Source organism: Lipophrys pholis, assembly GCF_963383615.2.
Source record: "Lipophrys pholis genome assembly, chromosome: 1".
NCBI lineage: Eukaryota > Metazoa > Chordata > Actinopteri > Blenniiformes > Blenniidae > Lipophrys > Lipophrys pholis.
The window spans coordinates 10,401,772-10,422,949 of record NC_137635.1 but is presented as its reverse complement, the minus strand read 5'-3'; the positions used below and the strand labels follow the sequence as shown (position 1 = coordinate 10,422,949).

At 43.6% G+C, this 21,178-nt stretch overlaps 1 protein-coding gene across 1 annotated transcript in view; it reads right to left on the bottom strand.

Moving 5' to 3' along the window:
- The window catches only part of myo1d (myosin 1D), a 108,819-nt gene that overhangs the window by 85,983 nt on the left and 1,658 nt on the right, over positions 1-21,178 (bottom strand). The gene's annotated exons all lie outside the window — the stretch shown is intronic.

The following is a 21,178-nucleotide window of genomic DNA, read 5'->3' as shown; positions in this document are numbered from 1 at the left end:
AAAACCTGTTAAAACTCAAGAAAAGTGTAATATTGCGTTATGACTGATACCTAAACTGAAAGAGTGCAGCAAGTTGACAAACATGGCAGCACAGCATAAAACAACACCGAGAGAAATGAATATATTCTGCAGATCATTGATGTTGTTGATCCCAGCCGACCATGAGCAGGACAAACAGTCACATTCACGCCGACCTAACGCGTTAAAGTCATTTATTAACCTCGGATTCATGTTTTCGGACTGTGGGAAGAAGCCGGTGCTGCACAGGAAGAACATGCAAACTGAAAAAAAAGCGAGTCAAACCAGGACAGTGCAGCCTCGGCCCGCGCTACATGTCCGATTCTGCATTTTCTCACGTTGCTAATTAACACAAACTATGACGGAGAGTTGCATGTCATCGCTTAGCCAGTCAGATGAAGCAAAAATCATCGTCATCATCCCGACTGTCCTCCACAAACTCCGACTTTAAGACCCCCGCTGAGACTCTCCTGATCAAAGGTGTTTGAATCTAAATGGAGATTGATTTATTCTCCCACCAACACTCTCTCTCTCTCTCTCTCTCTCTCTCCCTCCCTCTCTCCCTCCCTCCCTCCGCCCGAGGCCGCCTGCCTGCACCACTTCCTTCCTCTGAAGAGAATCTCAGTTTCTCTCCTCAGAAGAAGAATGAACTCTTTCTTCTTTCTTCTCTGCGGCAGAAGCTCATCGGCTCCACAAACCAGAAATCCCTCAAACACTCCGATCTGTTTGAAGTCGTTCCGGATGCTGATCTCCGACTTGTTTTTTTATTGAATTGAAGCTATTTAGTCCTCAACATGTTGCATTGGAGGTCTGACAAGACGTCCACGACACGCTTCCAGTTTATCACAGGCGCTTTTGATCACGGGCGTCAAAAAAAACCATCTCCTCCAGCTGTTGCATTCTGGGTGTTTTGACAGACTGGCCCTGACAGCATGGCTTTGAGGGCTTGTTTGACAGCTTTCATGGCAGCCAGCATCACTGAGGTCTCAGCGTTGTGTCGTGTCCACCACTCTTAAGAAGTTGGTTTAAAAAATTTAAAATAAAAGATGAATGTTGAAACAGTTGAAATGAGATTTATCTTCATGGTTTTGTCCTCTTCAACAGGAACCAACTAGAGGAAACATTGTGGGGAAACGAAGCACAGTAACACACGCATGCAGGGAAACACCATCCGTGTGTGTTTCCACGTCTGACCGAGCACAGGCTGGCACAAAGTCACACAAACCATGTTATGTTCATGAGAACTGGGGGGGGGGGGGGGGGGGGGGACGGTGGGATGAGCAGCATGAGAGAAGCAGGTTGGGCTCATAATGTGAAATATTCCTGCAGTTTGTCTTCAGATATTAAAGATTACAAGATTTTACTCACCTAAAAAAAAATGAAGGATATGGTTTTGTTTTTGATTATTTCCTCTTTAAAAAATTCAATTTTTAATAGTTTTTCCTATTCATAAGCACTTATATAATAAAAATTCAGAGACATTGATAGAGAAATATTGATTTGAATAGAGAGGGCGGTAGAACGGTGGAAACATTTATAGAAAAAGAACGAGAAGGGAGAAGAGATGAAATGAAATTATGGAAAGAGAGAAACTATAGCGAGAAAGAGAAATCAGCAGAAATGAAATAGAGGAAAGAAGAGAAATTCAGAGATTGAGAGTGAAAAGGAAAATGAGACACAGAGATAGAAACAGAGAGATCAAACTGAGAGATTATAATGGAGTGAGACTAGAAGAGAGATCAAACTAAATTAACAATATCAGAAAGATTTCCTTAAATGCATCAGGAACATAAAAATGGAGACTGAAATTTATCCAGTTTGATTTCTGACTCTTTTTCCTGCAGATGCTCTCAGAGGTTGAAGAACAAATGTTCAGTTGTGACTGACTGAAGCGTTTCTGGAAAGATCCTCCAGACAACACGCCACCACGGGTGTGATCGTGTGTCACGCCCAGAAAATGGACTGATTGGTGGTACTGGTCGGCGATCTGGTGTGATCCGGTCACTCAGCTGGTAACAGACTTTCTGCACGGACCAGGCAGGTTCCACAGCGACTGTCCAGCAGCTCTTCGTCCTGCTGCCGCAGAAAACCAGCCATTGTTCTGGACCTCTGCTGCTGGGCGCTCGCTCCATTGTTCACATGTCAATTGGACGTCTTTGTCTCCGTCCCCCTCTCCGCCCCTCCGCCCCTCCACCCCGGTGTGGCCCGACAGCGAGCAGCCCACTTAACTCACATGTACAATAGCTTGTGGTGGACGGACAACAATGCTGTACATCAGGAACATCGGTTTAATTCAGGAGGAAGACTCCGCATTTGATCTGAAACGGGCCGGACTGGGAATATTTTACCACGATAACATAAATACCAACAACTCAAGTTTATACTGAGTTTTAATAAAAATACAAGCACATCTCTCAACTAAATCTATCAACAACTTGAAGATTTCTTCATCAATCCGACCTGCCAAACTGTTTCTTCAGACTCCAGCCCTGTCCACACGGCAACGCCCTTTTTATATATAATTGGTGTATTTCTATAGCAGCGTTACAGCATCACCTAGAGGCCTGGCTCATGAACTACATCATTTTCACGGTGGACGGGAAAGCTTTTAAGAACAAGTAAAAAGATTATTTTGGCTAGTGTGGACAGGGACTCACACTTTTGGTCTGGTCAATGCTCATGCCGTTTCACGGACAACATTGTGACCACCAATGGATTTGTATTTCAATTATCATACAACACCTTTGATGGACTGATTGCCAAAACTGACCCCCAGATCTGACGGCTCTCTACCGCCCCCTGCCCAACACTTTCTGAACCATGTTCCCGTCACATCAAGTCTCTTTAAAAATCATCCCGTCTGCGTGTGACATGCGGAAGCCAGCCGGCACGGAGGCGACAAGAGAGAAATCAATCAGCTGCAGCGTGTCGGAGGAGACTCAGGGTCAGCCGATCCATCTGCTCCACTTTCATTTAGGAAGATTTAAATGACACACGGGACAAAGATTACAGAACCTTATGGAGCATAATAGTCTCCCAGAAAAGCTATTTATAGGTGCAGATTTAAACGCGTTGACGCCGTCATCTGTCCCGATTTCATTCTGCAGCTCTGCTCTTCATGCTTCAGACGAAGCTTTGGCGTTCTGTTTGTACGCTTGCAGGTGTAACAGTGCGACGCCTTCATATCGTCCGCCATCAGCCTCCTTTATCTCTCGTTCGGTCCAGCTGTGACGAGGGGAAGTGAGCTGAACCGCTTTGACCTGCAGCAGTGTGATCTCGCTCTCCAATCGGACCGCTCCCAGCCGCTGCCAGGAAACGCACCAACGGAAAGAGGTGGAGGTGGACCCGGTGGACCCGGACAACAAAATAAAAAACAAGTGGAAAGATTGCACATGCAACCAGCAAGCATAAAATATGAAGCTCCTCTTGATCCACATGTGAACATTCAAACTGTATATCAAAGGGCATGAGAGCCAGAAGCTACACCAGCAAACTGTGACATGAATCAATTCCAACGACGTGCAAAATCTGGTGAAGCCACTCAGATCCCCGTGAATGGACTCACAATTTGACTGATGATCAGATTACGTTACAATAAAAAACTACACCACGTTTCAGATCTGCCTCTCCATTTCTCTCAATGCCTCCAATCAACTTCAAACAACATTTAAATCATCTGCTTTCTTCAAACCAACAATTAAAAAGACACATTTTCCTCCAGAGAAGTTATTTCGTAGATATAAAGCCACACACACACATGCACACACACAGACACGCACACGCACACGCACACGCACACACACACACACACAACCATGGAGATTAGTCAGACAATACAAACTGTCTTCAGAGGCTTATATCGGTTGTCTCTGTGCACTTTTCTGAACAATGAAAATAAAGATACAGAGCGAAACATTCATCAAGACACAAATGAAGCAGAAAACAAGCACATTTTTCCTTAGAATTGAAAATTCTGAACAAAATAAAGGTCAATGGCTTTGAGCTTTCTAATGTTAACAATTTCTTTTTTTTTTTTTTTTTTTATACTTCTGCATTTTTATCTTCCATGAAGGAGTAAACTTTTGGACGTCGGCCTTTCCTCAGTGGAACAACCACACACGTTTATGCCTTCCTGTGAAATCGAATCAAATTAACTAATAAATAATGCTAACCATTGGATTAAAGCTGAAACTGCCTGTAGTGTAACTAATCAGATGTGTGTGTGTGTGTGTGTGTGTGTGTGTGTGTGTGTGTGTGTGTGTGTGTGTGTGTGTGTGTGTGTGTGTGTGTGTATGTGAACTTATTCCAGAAACTGCAGCCGACCAGACCCTGTCTGTAATATTTACCGTTACATTAATCCTTCACGTTACTTTGGCAAAAAGAAAACGGAGCTCGATTAAGTTGGTGTGAGTGTTTGTGTCCCCACAAGAACAACAAATCCCCACAAAGCGAGTATGTGAACAGATTTCGGGGGAAGTCCGCCTGCTGTAAAAATACCAGAGAAACCCAAATGTCTCACATTCACACGTCTCCCGAAGCCTTCAGGGAACCGAGCGTCGCCTCACGATCGTTACATGCAGATTTACTCTGAAGCCAAAACCTCACACTCATCTTCCCCACAGATACTCAAAGATGTGAGTGTAAACTGACTTCAGTGTCAACAACAGTATAAAAATACGCGCGCGCACATGCACACGCACACGCACACGCACACACACACACACACACACACACACACACACACACGCACTCCTCAGATGTGAATTACAGAGCGCAGCCGAGCACGACCGCCGTCTCCAATCATGTTTGGGTGGGTCGGTTTATATGGTTCACTTTGGGAGGAGCACAAGACAATTATAACATTTTTCTCACCAACAAGACAAAACCGGCCTTTTTCTCCAGAAAGTAGAGGAGAGGAAAAAAAACAAAACAAAAAAAAAAACAAAACCACAATTAGGAGGTAAAAGTGACTCAAACAAGGAAAATGTAAAAGTCAGCATTTCCTTCAGCGGCAGTACACACTGCTGCATTTAAAAGAGAGAAGCTTTTTAGAAATCACCGACACTGTTATGATCCTTCACGAGGCCTCTTTAAAAGGAGGAATCTGAAACTGTGTGTTTGTGCACGCGACAGTCCGTGGCCCACATTAGAGCCGAGTCAGCACGTGCTGTCATCATTATGTGTGTGAACTTCAGGCTCATTCCAGGAATTATGAAGGGCAGGGAGATAATCTGTGTCCGTTCCACTTCTATCCGTCATTGCCATCACTGCACGTGTTTAGATGTTTAGAGAGAAAGCGACATTATTATTATTTTTTTTTTTTACTTTCAGTTCAGGAGCCACATTCAGCCCAATTTCATCTTGAGTGGTCCGGACGGGTAAAATAAAGCCAATGAATTTAGAACTGTTTTATTAGACCCTGACCTCTATAACCCAGAAACAATCTGCAGTTTTGGAGCTCTGACCGAGTCGACTGTCCATCACAGGCTGTCAAACTAAATATTACTCCTTCTCCTACTGTATATCCCGCCCAATAACAGGTGCAACGATAAAAAGCTCCTCATCATTGGTCATCATCGATCAGGGTGTGTTTGTTTTTTTTCGCACCAGTATTAAAAGTACTAGTATCCCAGTACCAATAATCACAATTTAGACACATTTCATCTCAATCAAGAACAAACACAGGGTAGAAGTTACATGAAGCGTGTCTAGTATTCAACGGTCGCTGCTCAGTGGCTCATGAAGATCGCAATATCAGAGTTGAGACTCGGGATCGAAAACATGTACGTTTCCATAGAAACGGCAGAAACACTGAAGGCGATGTGGTTCGCATGTCAGGCCACAAGTTGGCGCCGTTTGTTTTTTTAATGAAACCACACACACATTAACATGAACAATGTTCGTACACGGACGTTCCAGTGGACAGACGACCAAGTTGGATTGTTATCACGGAGACTGTCAAAATAAAACTACCAATCCCAGGAGAGCATGGACTGGGAGTCGTGACACTGCGAAAGAATCATTGTTGTTGTTGTCCACCTACTGAGCATGTGCAGAACTACTGGTTACTACGGCCGCGGAGCGCAGGACAAGGAGCAGGAGCAGCGTTTCCGCCGTTTACAAGGTGACGGAGCGCAGGTGTTTTAAAAAAAGGTGTAATCTCAGTGACTCCCCAGGTCGTCGTCGTGTAAACAGACACCCAAATCGTGTGCTTTGCGTTTCCCCTTGAACTCGTTGCCGTGTGAACGTTTGTCTCTCGTGTGTCAGTCAACAGTTTTCATCTCCTCCACCTCCGTCTCGTTCTCCTCCTTCGCACTCTGCCGCCGTCAGACATCTGGCCTCCGCATTAGGGGATTTTCCGCTGCTTTGTAAAGCCTGCTTAGTGCCGAACAGCAGCTCGCAGACTGTGCGTGGGAGACGTCAACACACGACCGTCCTCCCACCCGGAGCCTCGCATCAATATTGTACTAAGATCAGAGGAGGCAGGTTCCTGCTCTCCGGGGCGCCGGTAAGATTACATAACGACATCTTCACACATGTCAACAAACCCTGGACGGTGCATCGATTCATCACAATAACCATTAATACATATAAATGTTGAACAAGCTCAGCCTGCCACGGATACATCCCTTCATAAATCTTCTATTATCTAATTCCAAGAGTCCAACTCCACCACAAAGAACTGCCCCACTTTTCCGCCCTCGGACGCACCACAGTGACACGACAGTGAGAGAAAAGATGTCAGTTCATTCAGGGCAGAGCAGACGAACCATCTGCCAACAAGAAGCGAGGAGAGGAGGAAGGGGCGGATCGGGTGAATCCACACAATTCTCCAGCCCGCCAAAGAAATCCTCCGGACTGAACGTCTTTTATCGTAGCAGATGAGCTCACACCGTCTGCAGGAGCTTTTAGGATCGGGAGTGAAGGAAACCCACTCACGCACAGGAAGAACATGCAGACTCTGAGTTAAACCCGAGTCTCGTTGCCGTGTGGTTCGAATGCAAACCACTGCTCCACCCAACGTGAATATATTTGGACGTTGAATCATGTGTTTATAGTGTATAAGACAGGAACAGGGGAGGATGGATCGGCACACACGTTTATCACCACTTCATCATCGCAGCTCAAGTTTCACCATCAATGGAAAAGATTTTTCCAGCGGTGAAGTTTTGGTGGCCTTCGTGCACCGAGCCTTCGGACCGCGGCGTGACGCGCCTGGTTGCGCCGTGTGCGGGACGATCCCGTGAGGCCGGCAGCTCCGGAGGCTCGGGGGAAAGGAGAGCCGCGTGTAAACAGGCAGGCTGCAGATCAGGTGGCTCACACTCCTTTCTTCACTGACTGGGACCACAGCCATGCACCACACCCCTCTGCGCACACACACACGCACGCACGCACGCACGCACGCACGCACGCACGCACGCACGCACGCACGCACGCACGCACGCACGCACGCACGCACACACACACACACACACACACACACACACACACACACACACACACACACACACACACACACACACACACACACACACACACACACACACACACTGTGTATATAACGTACTGAGATCCATTAAAAGCTGGTACTGCTGGACCTTTTCTGGAAGAGGATTTCACCGATTTAAAAATTCAATAAAAGCCTTGTAAAAGCAGAAGAAATTGAATTTGTGTATGTGTGTGTGTGTGTGTGTGTGTGTGTGTGTGTATGTGTGTGCTTGGCTGCTCGCTCAATGCAGAACACGTTTACGCCGTCTCTCGGCCAACAGCAGCCGATGTTAAAATCACAGCAGGCCTGGCAACGATAAACACGACGAGATGGTTTTAATAGAAAACGAGAAAAGTGGAAGAAGAAAAAAAAAAAGAAAAAAAAAAAGAGGGAGAAACGATCCGATCCAAAAGAACCAGACATTACTCAACAGGCTATTTCAGGAAATAAGTCTGATTCCCATCAGGGCCAAAAGGACAGCAGGGAAGAGCACAAAAACAGCCGAGGAGGAATAAAGCGGCATTATAAGTACATTAAGTGACATTAAAACTGAGACAATTAGTCCTTTAACACCAAAATGACTGTGATCCTGTTACTGATGGATGATTTAAGTCCGATTCTGACCAGAAATGACACATGTTTAGTGATTTTAGCCTCTCAGATGTCAGAAATTACTGCTTTTGTCTGGTCATTAAGGGCACGATCTGGCTTGTGGATCATTTACCAACATCACATTGGGAAACAAGATGAAGTCATGAACTGGAAACTGTGCTGCCCATCATCCCAAACCTTCCCAAAACATTGATCCGGTTTTCACACCCACTTCAGTCTGTGGCTGATAAGCCATGCTGAAGGGGAGCGTGGAACAGTAACACATCTGAAACCCGTGAAGAGATTTTTAAATATGTTTACATATAAAGAGATAGCCGCAGCTTTTAATATCCCTGTGTGTTTTCGACCGGACTGAGGAATGTTTAAAGTATATGATCATTAAACTTTTGCGATATTATAAAGAAGTCTAAGACTCAAACTCAATTAGTATAAAAACTCAAATTTCTCTCAAAATGAGTAGCTTCACTTCAAATACTGTGCGGAAAGTGAGGATCTTCTTCATCTTTACATATCTGACAACTTTCAACGAACTACGTAACTCAAAATTAACATCAAACCAGCACTTCTGCTTAAATTTGGGACAGAAATAGACACATTAGTTCTTTTATTGCACGCGCAAATAGTTTTTTTTAAAAACGTATTCTGCTTCTTTGTTGACAAATTTTTCATCTTCAAAATTCTGAAAGATTTGATTGCGATTAAAGACAAAGACTGGGAGCGACTCAAGCGACACAAACTGCGTTTATAAAGAGATTATTTTGTTATTGAACAAAACTGAAGTCGACTAACGTCTCTGCCCTCAAGAGTCATTCTAATTTTTCACGTGGCCCCCCCCCCTGGGAAAATTAGTTGCCTGCCTCTGATCTAATGTCAGCTTGTGGAGAAAAAAAACACAAAAATAACAATTAGTATAAAAAGGGCTTCGATCAAAGTGAATTTGAATGACTTTACTTTGGTACCTGGTGTGTATTTTCACGAGCGATGCTTCTAATTGGGAGCATTTGCAGTTATATGACGACAGACCAAGTAAAAACATAAAACAGGAGTGTAAAAAACATTTTAGTTCAGGGGTCACATTCAGTCCCATTTCACCTTAACTGATAAAATCGTTCCATAATAACCTTTACATCTAATGTTTAAAGTTCCTTTGTTGTGGCACAGTTTACGTGGTGAAAATGTCGATATTTTCTCAAAACCAAACAATTACTGCAAAAAATTACTTCGATCTCAACATGAAGCCAATTTTAATGAAACCTGGTGCAAAATACAGTGAAATGTCAAAATAGCTGTTGCATTCTGGGTATTTTTTCTAGACAGCATGGCTTCGCGGCTGGTTCTAGTTTGCTTGCAATGATCTCAGGGTTGCGTTCCGCCCGCTACTCTTAAGAAATTTGTGAAATAAATCAACCTTTTCTTTGAAACTGTAATTTTCCTAGTGATCCGTGGGGCCGGATCGAAGCCTCTCGCGAGCCTCTTTTCAAGCGACGCGACAGCGAAGGCCTCGGCCCGGCGTCTGTGTGACTTTAAGAGAGAAGCGACGTGAAGCTGCGAGAGCGAGTGAGCCGTTCCTCCCCCACCGAGGATCGACGCTCGGCTCCAGCAGGTGGACGACACGATGACACACACAAGACAAAAAAACCAACAGCAGCATCCCAAACCATGAGTCACATTACGCCTCATTAGTGATTCACAAACAGAAAGACGTGCAGGCCCGATTCCTGAAACACTCCTGACCTCAGCGAGCGGGAGACGGGTATCGAGTGGGAGCGTCACGTCGGTTCGTCGGCGAGCAACAAGGTGACCGCACCGCTTTGTGTGTGGGTAATGTTGCACGTCAAGGATGTGGTTTCTCCGTCAATCATGAGCCAGACAGTTTACACATGATGACCATCCCTCACCAGCGTTAATGACGGTTATTATGTGTAGTGAGTGACACCGTGTTCAACCGATAATGAGAGAGTATTGATATTTTAACATCAGTTTATATCATTTCTTACTTTTTTATAGGGGTAGGTGATTTGGCCTAAAAGAAACAACAAAAAAGGTTGTTTTTTTTAAGAAAAATTTGAGTTTCAATTCGATTTTTTTTATCAGATGTATTGTCAAAGTGCAACTTTATTGCTGTGATTGTCCTCAGAGTTAAAATGCATACAAACAATCCCAAAATAAAAAGTAAATGAGGCTCTGTCATTTAAAGCTTTAACCCAGGTTTAAGCAAAAGTGCAACAGCCACTACGGACACCCGCCAGGAATGGTAGAACGGAACGCCAAAAAACTGTGGGGAGAAAAAAAACCAAACTCGAATGTGCAAAATAAAAATCTTTTTTAGCAACAAATTCGATTAATTTATTAAACCAATTTTTTGGCCCAGCCCTACTTTATTATTATTTAAAAAGTGATGAATGAGTTTGATCACCATTGAACATTGGTGAAGTTTTCACTTCAGTTTCACGTGTAAAAGTTGTGATTTCAGTGATGCTGAGAGGTTTTTTGCGTTTTCACTTGAAAACGTTGTCGTGTAAATGGAGTATTAGAGTGTATTGTTTTGGATTGTGGGAGGACATCAAAAGAACCATTTAAAAAAACAAAACAAAGCAAAACAAAGCAAAACAAAACAAAACAAATCAGGTTTGCACAGGTTGAACATGCAACACAGAATATCCCCCAAACCTCTTTGCGTTGAGGCCATATAGATTTATCAAGGTTTGATTTCCCATCAGAAGAATGCTTTTTATTTGTAAAATACCCCCCCAGAAATATCCTGCAGCATCTGGTCTCTGCGTCAAAGCTTTAAAATAACTGATGTGTCACTTTGCGCCGATGTCTCAGAGAAAGTTCAGTGGTTTTTTTATTAAATAGAAACTATGACACAAAGGGGCTAAAAATAAGCCTGGAAGCTGGTTTTGGAGGCGGTTGTGAGCTCGTGCTGAACGTCCCGCTCGTGACCCCGCCTGCCGGCTCAGGCAGTCCACAAATGAGACGTCTCAGCGAGCGGGCGAACCCATTTCAGAGGGGAAACAGAACAGCCCTGTTTATGTAAGGGTGGTAATGTGTTTCAGATTACAGACGGTCGTATGGAAATTCTTGTGGCGAGACTGGACTTCGCAGTGCCGGAGCTGCAAACGGCCCCCGATGAGTGCTTCAGCTCTGGGACACATTTCTTTTCCTTCACCAGTCAGACGTTCAGACCACCAAAACAGACCTTCAGCCGAAACCGGCAAACCTTCCTCAAAAATTGTAACAAACATGAGACGTCCCTGCCGCTCATGTTAACAAGACATACGAAGACGGCGAGCTTTAAGATTTACAAACCGATGGAAATATTTCAAAGGACTTGGGTTAAGTGTGTTGGGATTAACTACACTGCTGCTCACAATCGCGTCTTCATCTCTGCTGCAGGGCGCGTCGGCCCGGGACTGTGTGTTCTGCACATGGACTTTGGTTTTATTGCAGCGGGATGAACAATGGCACGAAGAAAGCAAATAAAGACGGCGGGAGCGGGGAAAGAAGCTCAACATGGGTCTGTGCCTGAAGCTTTAAAAGAAACGAGTGACACATAAACACAAGGACAAAGTGGAAATGTCTCACAGGAGAGGAAGACCTTTAAGGATTATTAAACCTGAGACACGTTTTTGCGGTTTGATCGCTAATTTTGTGGGAGAAAGTGTGAAAGCAGCTGAGCTGTTCCAGCTGTTCTCCGGCCTGCAGCTCAACCTGCTAAAACAGGAGAAGCATTGTTTCTCTCAACGGCAGATTAAAGTAATTTAGCAGGTAATTTCATGATCGAATCCAGAAAACACCAAAAACTTTCATTTTTTTAATGCTTTGACATGACGTATGACCAGGTCATGAAGCAACGTGTGTTCCTGAAACGTTGAAAGTCCATGTTTACATCCAAATTAAAAGAGTTTGAATGAGTCTAGATTAAATAATTCAAGTTTGATTTAAAGAGTCAATAAATCCAGATTTAGTTTAAACCAGGGGCGTCAAACATGAAGCCAAACCTGTCCTGCAAGAAGCTCCAGTCCAGCCAGGCCACCAAGCGAGGGGTGAAAATTTCAAAGAAAAGAGATTTAAAAAAAAATTACAAAAAATTTAAATTTCTTAAGGCAACACTGAGACCCGAGCTGAGACATCGGCGATGCTGCCATGAAAGACAGTAAACTAGCATCAGCCTCATTTTAGTTCACATTCAGCCCCATATCTTGATGAAAATGTCTATATTTTCACGAAACCAAACAATTGCTAATGAAAATGAGTGCAATCTCAACATAAAGCCATTTTGAATGAAATCTTCTGGTGCAAAATACAACCAGAAAGCTTCTCCTAAAGCTGTTGCATTCTGGGTGTTTTCTTTACCAACTGGAAGTCTGTGTCAACTTTAGAGATTTCAGGACAGTTTGGCTCCGACTTAGAGAATGCTTTTTGATTTTGCTTCCGAGAGGCTTTCAAAGGGTTTAAACTGGTGCATCATGTTCCCCGAGAATAGATTTGAATTTTCACATCTGCGCTCAAGAAGAGGATGTGCAGGAAACAATGAAATGTGAGGAGCCGGGGCCGGGGAAATGCCAGCTTTCCTGCTCCGCTGGCTGCCCGGGATTATTGGGGACTTCCTGTTCGCAGTGCTCTTTTCTTCCTCCGCCAGGGGGTCAAAGGTCAAACCACTCCGAGCACTTGATGGCGTGCAACAAACGGCAGCTTCAGAAATGTAATACAAGATTTCACACATCTTGATTATAAACACGCTTCGCTGAGTTTATTTGTCCATATTACGGAGCGGCGTTTCGATAGAATAAAACGAACTCCAACCTGCCGCATTCTTCTGAGCCGAGATTCATTCATGTCAACGTGAAGAACTGAAAACGAGGTGCCAGTTTCTGTTATCCAATATCGCACACACTCATCCAGGAGGAACTTTAAAAATCCTCATAATAATACGTCAGGAAGCCCAAAGCAGCGTTCCAGGAGGTTTCCTTCGCTGAATTCCAGAGGATAGACAAAACAATACACACACACACACACACACACACACACACACACACACACACACACAGAACATAAAGAGAGGAAGTCGTCTGATCTGAAGTTACAAACACTCAATAGGAGCTAAAACTTTAAGGCCCCGTTTAGACGTTTTTCAGTGAAAACCGAAAACGTTTGCTGTGTTTTGGGTCCGTTAACACGACAACGGTAGTCGGCGACACTAAAAACTTTCTGTCTCCGTGGAAATGGGTAAAAACACAAATTTACTGAAACGCTGCTCTGGTCCTTGGTCATCACGGCCGTAGTAACTAGTAGTTGTGCACATGCTCAGTAGACGGCCAATCAGAACAAGGTTTGCTCCAGAGTGTCATGACTCCCAGTCCATATTCTCTCTTATCCAAAATGTTATCCTGATCGCTCTCGCGTTCTCTTCTGCACATAATAAATCAGGATACCACTTTTCATTCAAATCAATTCAGAATTTCTCAATATTTTCTAAGACCACGTTCCTCTTTTGAATCCGGGATCCAAAATATGACCTGGATCTCACTGAAAATCAAACCACCGCTTCCTCGTCCTGTTATCCTTTTATCCTGCTGATTTTTATCTAAGAAATGTCCACAAGTTGTCCTGTTAAGCACCGAACAAATCAGCGGATGAATGAAAACCTGCTGAAGTCAAATATGTCACGTGACTATAATCATACCATAATTTAAAGCCTTGGATTTCTTATGTGTTCAGTTTGGTATGTTGTTTGATTGCACTGTTGTTTTAGTTTTCCACTTTGTTTTGTCTTTTGGCGTCGCTCCCTCACCTTCAAAGCCTTTTGCTCAGTGTCATTGTCAAGGACAATCTGCTATTAATGACTTAATTAGTAAAATAAAGGTTGAACGTTAGAACTAAGAAGATGATAGTGAGGACTCTAAAGTTGTGTCCACTGGTCTTATTTTGAAAGGCTGCTGCTTCGTGTTAGATGAAGGGTGTGTGTCCGACAGTCTTTCACTTCATGGTGAGAGGCAGAGTCAGCAGCTTTCTGAGAGGAAGTTAAAAAAAAAACCTCAGAAACTGCAGCATGAGAGTGAACACAATCAAAGATGATATATTTATATTTGCTTCTATAATTTCCCTCATGAGTCATTTTCGATGGTGAATCAGATGCTTTTGAAGTGTAAACACAGACCGAGCCAATCAGCCGCGCTGCTCCGTCTTATCTGCCCACTGTTGATGTGGGAAAAATCCCAAGACCCTGCAGGAATTTGGCATTAACTTTTATCCTGCCAGACATCTCTGAAAAAAAAAGAAAGAAAAAGAGGGACTGGGCATTTGCTGGGATCTATTTGGAGACTGGGAGGCTCTGAGCAACAGGCCACACAGTTCAACCTCAAGTCAAACAAAGTGAATGTCAACCAGAAACAACCAAGTCTGGCCTCAGCGAGGGAACGCAAGCAATCCTTTCCAAATCACGCCTGACGTGCAGTCGCTGGGGGACGTGATCAACCAGCCCGGCGGTCTGCAGGGGCTCCGGCGAAGCCGTGGAACTCAACATGAGACACGGGAGGAGACTTTCAGCCTGGACGGGCTCCACCACGAAGCTTCTGACCCCCAAAACAACAAATCTCTGCGTGTTCAAAAGAGTGAGCAGAAGGTGCTAATCTGACAAACAGCGAGACTGATGAAGCTCAATAATCCACTCTTGTTTGGAGTAACTCCACCCGGCCGGGGCTGGAGACCGTTCGATCCCTCCGACCCGAGCGTCCCTCCTCCAGCTGTTCCAATCCCACTTCGGCAAACACTCTAGACTACGGGAAGCACTCCTGGCTGGTCACACCCCTCCACAAATAACAATGTGCACACGCCACCTCCGGCAGGGAAAACACACGCAGAGGGAAAAAGAGGCCCGGTGCTGTCCTGCCGTCTGGCTCCTCCAGCTACTGTTCACACCACAGAAGCTGATCTAATTTAAAAGGTATGGCTGTAAAAACAGAGTTAACCAGAGCTGCCATGTCTGCTGTGAAACACGCTGGTCCTCCTGCAGACTGCCATGCAGGCAGAATCAGGAGTTTGGTGCTGTGCAACGTGGATTAACTGGAGTAGTCGAGAAAGTTTGACACCTGGGAGGATGACAATGTTATGCTGTACGCCGTCTACATATAGATTCTGGATTTAACGAAAGACACGAATTGAGAATCGAATCATCGTTAAAGAACAAGAGGCTCCGAGTCGGTCAAACCAAATAAGCAAATGGGGAAAATTTCAAACATATTTTCTTAAAAGTAGCAGACCCAGCACAACACTGAGACCCTGAGTAAGCCGCCCTGCCACGGTGGGGTTTGTAAAAACACCCAGAATGCAACAGCTATTGGAGCAGTTTTTTTTTTTATATTTCACTGTATTTTGCACCAGAAAGTTAATAAATTTGGCTTTATATTGCTTTTGTAGTTACTTTTGGTAGTAATCACTTGGTTTTTGCAAAAATAAATATTTTTTCATCATATAAGTTGGACCCCAATAAAGCAAAACTTTAAAGTGTGAATTTAAAGGTTATTATGGTAGTATTTTACCAGTCCAGCTCCATGTGGCTCCTGAACTAAAAGGAGTTGGAGAGTGTAGGTGAGCGCCAACATTTGCTCTCCATAACAGTCTAACTATTGTTTTGGAGTCACTTTAATTGTCATGTTTCTGTTGGCAGCTTCAGGTAGAAGCAGTCGTCACACTGCGTCGTGTTGTGAGAGAGCGGTCATGAAATCTTTAAGATTGTCAGAGGACGACCGGTGAACGTCTCTCGCTGCACGGCGTTAAGACGACAGACTCGAACAAACAAACCTACAGCCATGTTCAGACATCTTAAGTTCTGCCGACACGCCGTCAGTCTGCTACTGTTGTTGAGAAAACGTGAAACAGTCGGGAGACTTCTTAATCCGCTGATCTTCAACTGGAGCAGTGAGTAAATAAAGCACCAGCGGCAGGATGAAGGTCAGTGCCCCGTTTACACAACAACGTTTTCAAGTGAACGCTGAAAGGTTTTGGAGCTTACAGATCATGCTCACCGTGGTTGCAGTAACTAGTAGTTGTGCACATGCTCAGTAGATGGAGAATAAGAACAGTGGCCGTTTTCCAATACCCATACTCGTCCATACTTGTGCTCTCGTGTACCCGTGAAACGTGGTCGGTGGGAGACCAAGCACCGTTCCAATTCTTAGGCCGTTTCTCACCGAGTACACATGGAATACCCGGATGTGTACACATGGCTTGGGAAGCCAATTTACCCATAATGCATTTGGCGAGAGATGCTGGAGGAGATCGCGGAGGAGGAAACGCACAACGGTGAGTGAAAAATCTGAGATCTTAGCCTCATTGTTTAACAGAGTGTAGTTTTAAGAGTGTTTTAGGCCAGAATATAGTTGTTTAAAATGTTGCTATGAGGTCGATATTTCAAGATCACGCTTACTTAAACATTTGTTCTGGCGTTTTCGGAGATTGTGGATCCAGACTAAGACGAGGCTGGCTGTGATTCTCTACTGTCGTTAAACATGAGATATAAATGTTTTTGTGTAAATCTAACAGTAAATTTATATTTGCTGCTGAGGGGAAAGATCATGTTTAAAACTATTTAACTTGACTTTGATGTTTAAAATGAGAGGTGAAGGTACTACTGGCCATATTGTCGTGTCTCAGTCGTACAAGTGCCTTCTACTGGTTCTACTGGAGGACGCTGTGGATTCAAACTAACACCATGCACTATTTTAATCCCAGACTACTGAGGATACTGAGGCCTGATCCAGTGGAGAAGAGGAACTCCTTCAGATGAGGAGTGAGGATTGTTTTTGATGCTTGTATATATTTTATTTATACATGTGTTAATAACTTGCTGAATTGGTAGTGTGTCATTCTTTTAGTTTTTATGTCCACCTCATAGACCTCATAATTGTTGAAATTCACCCGAGACAATTTCTTCTTTAAAGCAACATTACATTGTTTATCAAATAAAACAGAAAAATGTTAAGTTCTATATTTTACAGTCATATGGTTAAATTTGTCAAAGCAAGGAGAGCAGTGTTACAAAAGATGAATAACATGTTTACATCTCTCTGTCTTTATCCATCTATCTCCATATATTTACACATGAGTAGAGAACATGACTACAGGTGGAAAGCTTCCTGTCTAGATGTAGTTCTCCTCTCTGAGGTCTGCAGGTCGTTCTTCAGCAGCAGGTAGTTGGACAGCAAGTCTCGCTCGCACATCACTTCCTGCCAGGTCCCTCTGGGCGCCCTCAGTGTCACCTGATGGTCTCCATCATCATCCCTGGACCTTCCTCCTCCTTCCTGGACCTTCCTCCTCCACGTCCATGATGTCACCTGCTGCTAAACAGACAGGCTCTCCAGGCTCTCAGAAAGATGGAGTACTCGCAGGTTTGGCCTGGTGTCTGAGGGGTTTCAATCTGGCCTGTCAGTTAAAATTCACATGGAAAACATTTGATATATTTTGATGTAATCATGAATCAAAATGTATTATTTCATTAGTGTTCATGATTGTGATTATTGAGATAAAGCAGATTGCCAGTACAGTGCTATAATAACTGTGCGCTGAAGGCATGGGTACAGTACTTCCTCCATCACCCAGCAGGTACCAGTACTTGCTGGTACATGGAGGATCTGCGCAGGACAAGAGCATCCTGCACTGAGAATGTTGCCAATGTACACCTGGCCTCTTCTGTAAAAGAGGCCAGAAGTAATAGTAACACTGTACTATACTATATACAGTACTGTACAAGGTACAATACACTGTAATATACACAGCATGTATGTGACAGAAAAGGTACTATTTTACAATAATGTTCTAAAGTTTAGATCATCATATAAAATATCATGTATAAATCACCCACCTACTGAACCAGAGAGGAAACAGGTTCCTCCTCATCCTCCTCAGTTTCAAGGTCCATCATCCAGCCATGACAGCCACCGCTTCATCAAGTACGCTGGTGTTCCAATTCTCCATTAACACTGATGCGTCCTCGTAAATTTGCATTTCCGCACTTCCGAGGACGCCCTGCAGTGGTTACTCATGACGTAGGCGAGTACACACTGGCGCTCTAAGAAATGGAAAACGGCCAGTGTTTCTCTCCGTCGTGTCGTGACTCCCAGTCCATGTCCTCCTAGACTTGGTAGTCACTGCGATAACAATCGAACTTGGTCGTCTGTCCACCAGAATGTTTATGTTCTCCCATTGTTAATGTTTAGAGATGAATGTTCTCTCATTGCATGTGCGGGTGGTTTCATTACAGAAACCAAACAGCACCAACTAGTGGCCCAACATGCTAACATCTTTTTCACTGTTTCTGTGTTTTGTCAAAGTAGTGGCGTGTCAACAAGGAAACACAAAATCGTTAAGTTTTAACTTTAAACTTTGACCCCCAGGCTTCGAAAATGCTGCACCTTGTGAATGATCGGACAAAAAAACGGTGGCTACAGGAAGCGGCGTTCTCGTGTGGACAGGGCCAGAGTCCTGTAACTGGTTTTCTACACAGTATAAACTATCTACACAGTTATCGTACTGAGAAAAAGTTTTTTCAGTTTAGAAAAGTTACACATGCAGATGAAAACGATCGTCGTCGACACGAAACGTTAAACATGCTGTAGTTTGCATGCCAGGCCACTAGGTGGTGCAGTGTTGTTTGTAATGCTCGTGCGTGCAGAGAACAGTCTGACGTGAACAAGCTCCTCTTAGACGTCTCTCTCTGAATCCGACGCTCGTGCCGTAATAAATAAATAAATTGAACAAACAGACGAGCGGTTACACTTGATCGGGCATAGCAGCTCTCGCAGCGACCAGGTTGTGCGACACCGTCTTATAAAACACGGTGGAACGTTCTTACATTCCTCTTGCTTCACCACCCTGCTGCCACAGACTTTCCCTCGGAGCTGAGTAACTCTCTCCACTCAAGCCCGTAAAACGACCTTCCAGCCTGCATCCCCCAAGTCCTGCAACCTTCACGTCAATTCATCCAAAACAAACATCTCAACGGCCTCCACTTACACACACTCACAAGTCTGCATCTACAGTTTAGTGTTTGCAACTTCAGCATTTATTTTACATTCAATCATTGCCTATTTTATTCTTTTTTTTCTCCTCCTAACTGCTTATAATTCTGTGTTTATTTTTAAGTTTGATCTTAATTGGGTCAATTTGGAGGGGCTACCGTTGATGATGAACTGAAACTGAATTCACATGGAGCTGAAATGAAGAGAGAATATATGAAGAAAAATGTTGATGAAAACCTGTTGGAAGACATACATAAAGTATATTAAGCAGAAATAATGAAAATGCTGTTCTATATAAAACTCAGGAGGACCTGCTAAGTAGAAAAAGCTCTAATAGGTCCCACTGATGTGTATAAAATTAATATAGATTAAATTATCAAACTACAGAAAAGACCTTTTGGATTAATAAATAATGTTTGCTATTTTGATTTTATAACGTAATTATTCATACAGTCCGGCACTTTAACATATATATAATCCAGACATTGTATATTTGAAATAATGTGATATATTACTATATCAGGTTCACAATAAAAACCTTCCTGTTTGTATTCAACTGTTTAAGTTAAAAGAAGGTAAATATAACTTAAGAGAACGGTTCATTTGTGAGTAAAGTCAGAATGAATGTAGAATATGGACGGATTTCTGTTCTGGGAGTTAAACTCTCAGTGATGAACTGTTGTTTTTTTTTTTGTTGTTCTGGGTTTTTCTTTGTATGTTGCTCGCATTCTAGTTTACTCATAGAATTCGTAGGAAGAGCATAAATAATCAACTGGCTTCAGACTATTACTTTTGCATTATTTGTTGGTGTTTGCATTTTTTGTGCGTTGCACTATCACCATTCATTCATTCCCTTAGTGGTGTTCTTGTATGATATTTACAATCACTGCTCTATTGCTCAGTTTAACCAATTGTTAAGTTTATGTTTTAAATGCCTATTTTCCCCTTTCTTGCTTTGTTTTGTTGTCATTAATCTGTAACTTGGTCATATTATGCTAAATTCACTTTCCAATAGTACTAATCATCCCCATACCTGGAATGACGACCCAGAAGTGAAGAAAGACTGTCCTCTCTCCCTGGCTTGTTTCAGTTTTTAAAAAGTGTGTTGCTCCAACGAGCCAATCAGAAATCAAACCCTACATAGTGTCATCGGGGGTTTAGCCAATCCCAATCCAGGTAGGCCTTCCCTTTGACTCCTCCCACAATTAGGCAGCTCTGCTCTGGCACATGGCACCACGAGAGGAAGTACTTCCTCCTCTTCTCAAGATGGGCATGTGTGGGCGGAGCCAGTCCAGTGCACACAAACACAGCAGATTCTGAATGCAGCTCCTATGATCCAATATTCAAAATGGATGAAAATCCAGGAAAGGCTGGATTTGGAGCAAAAAACTTTGAATATAATGTTTTTTGACCAACGAGACCATGTGAAAGAGTTGAAAAACTGTTTCATACGACCCCTTTAAGTGAAGCCCTTTAATTTGTACCAACTGGCAAAAAAAGTGAACAAAGTCTGTCTGTGTGTGTGTGTGTGTGTGTGTGTGTGTGTGTGTGTGTGTGTGTGTGTGTGTGTGTGTGTGTGTGTGTGTGTGTGTGTGTGTGTGTGTGTGTGTGTGTGTGTGTGTGTGTGTGTGTGTGTGTGTGTGTGTGTAAAGCTGCGCTGAGGGTCTCCCATCAGAGCTGCAGCTGTAACACAGTGAAACGCTCTCAGTTCCACGCTGAGGGTTCAGCTTGCACTTTCATCACAGATGGCAGAGCCGAGGAAACTGATTCCACCGAGCCGCGGCACACCTGAAACGTAACGTTACCTCACACTGCGCCCTTCATTCATTCATTCACACAGCGTGCCTGACATCATGCTTGACACTGAGCCACTGACCACACAGCTGATCCACACCGGTCCAACTGGGTGTGTATGTGTGTGTGTTTCTGGACCCTACTTTGTTTACACTATCGCTTAATGAAGCATGATGGTCCTTTTAAGGATAAACTAAAGTCTCCATTCGAATTATGATCACACTTTTTTGAGAGAAAGATGATT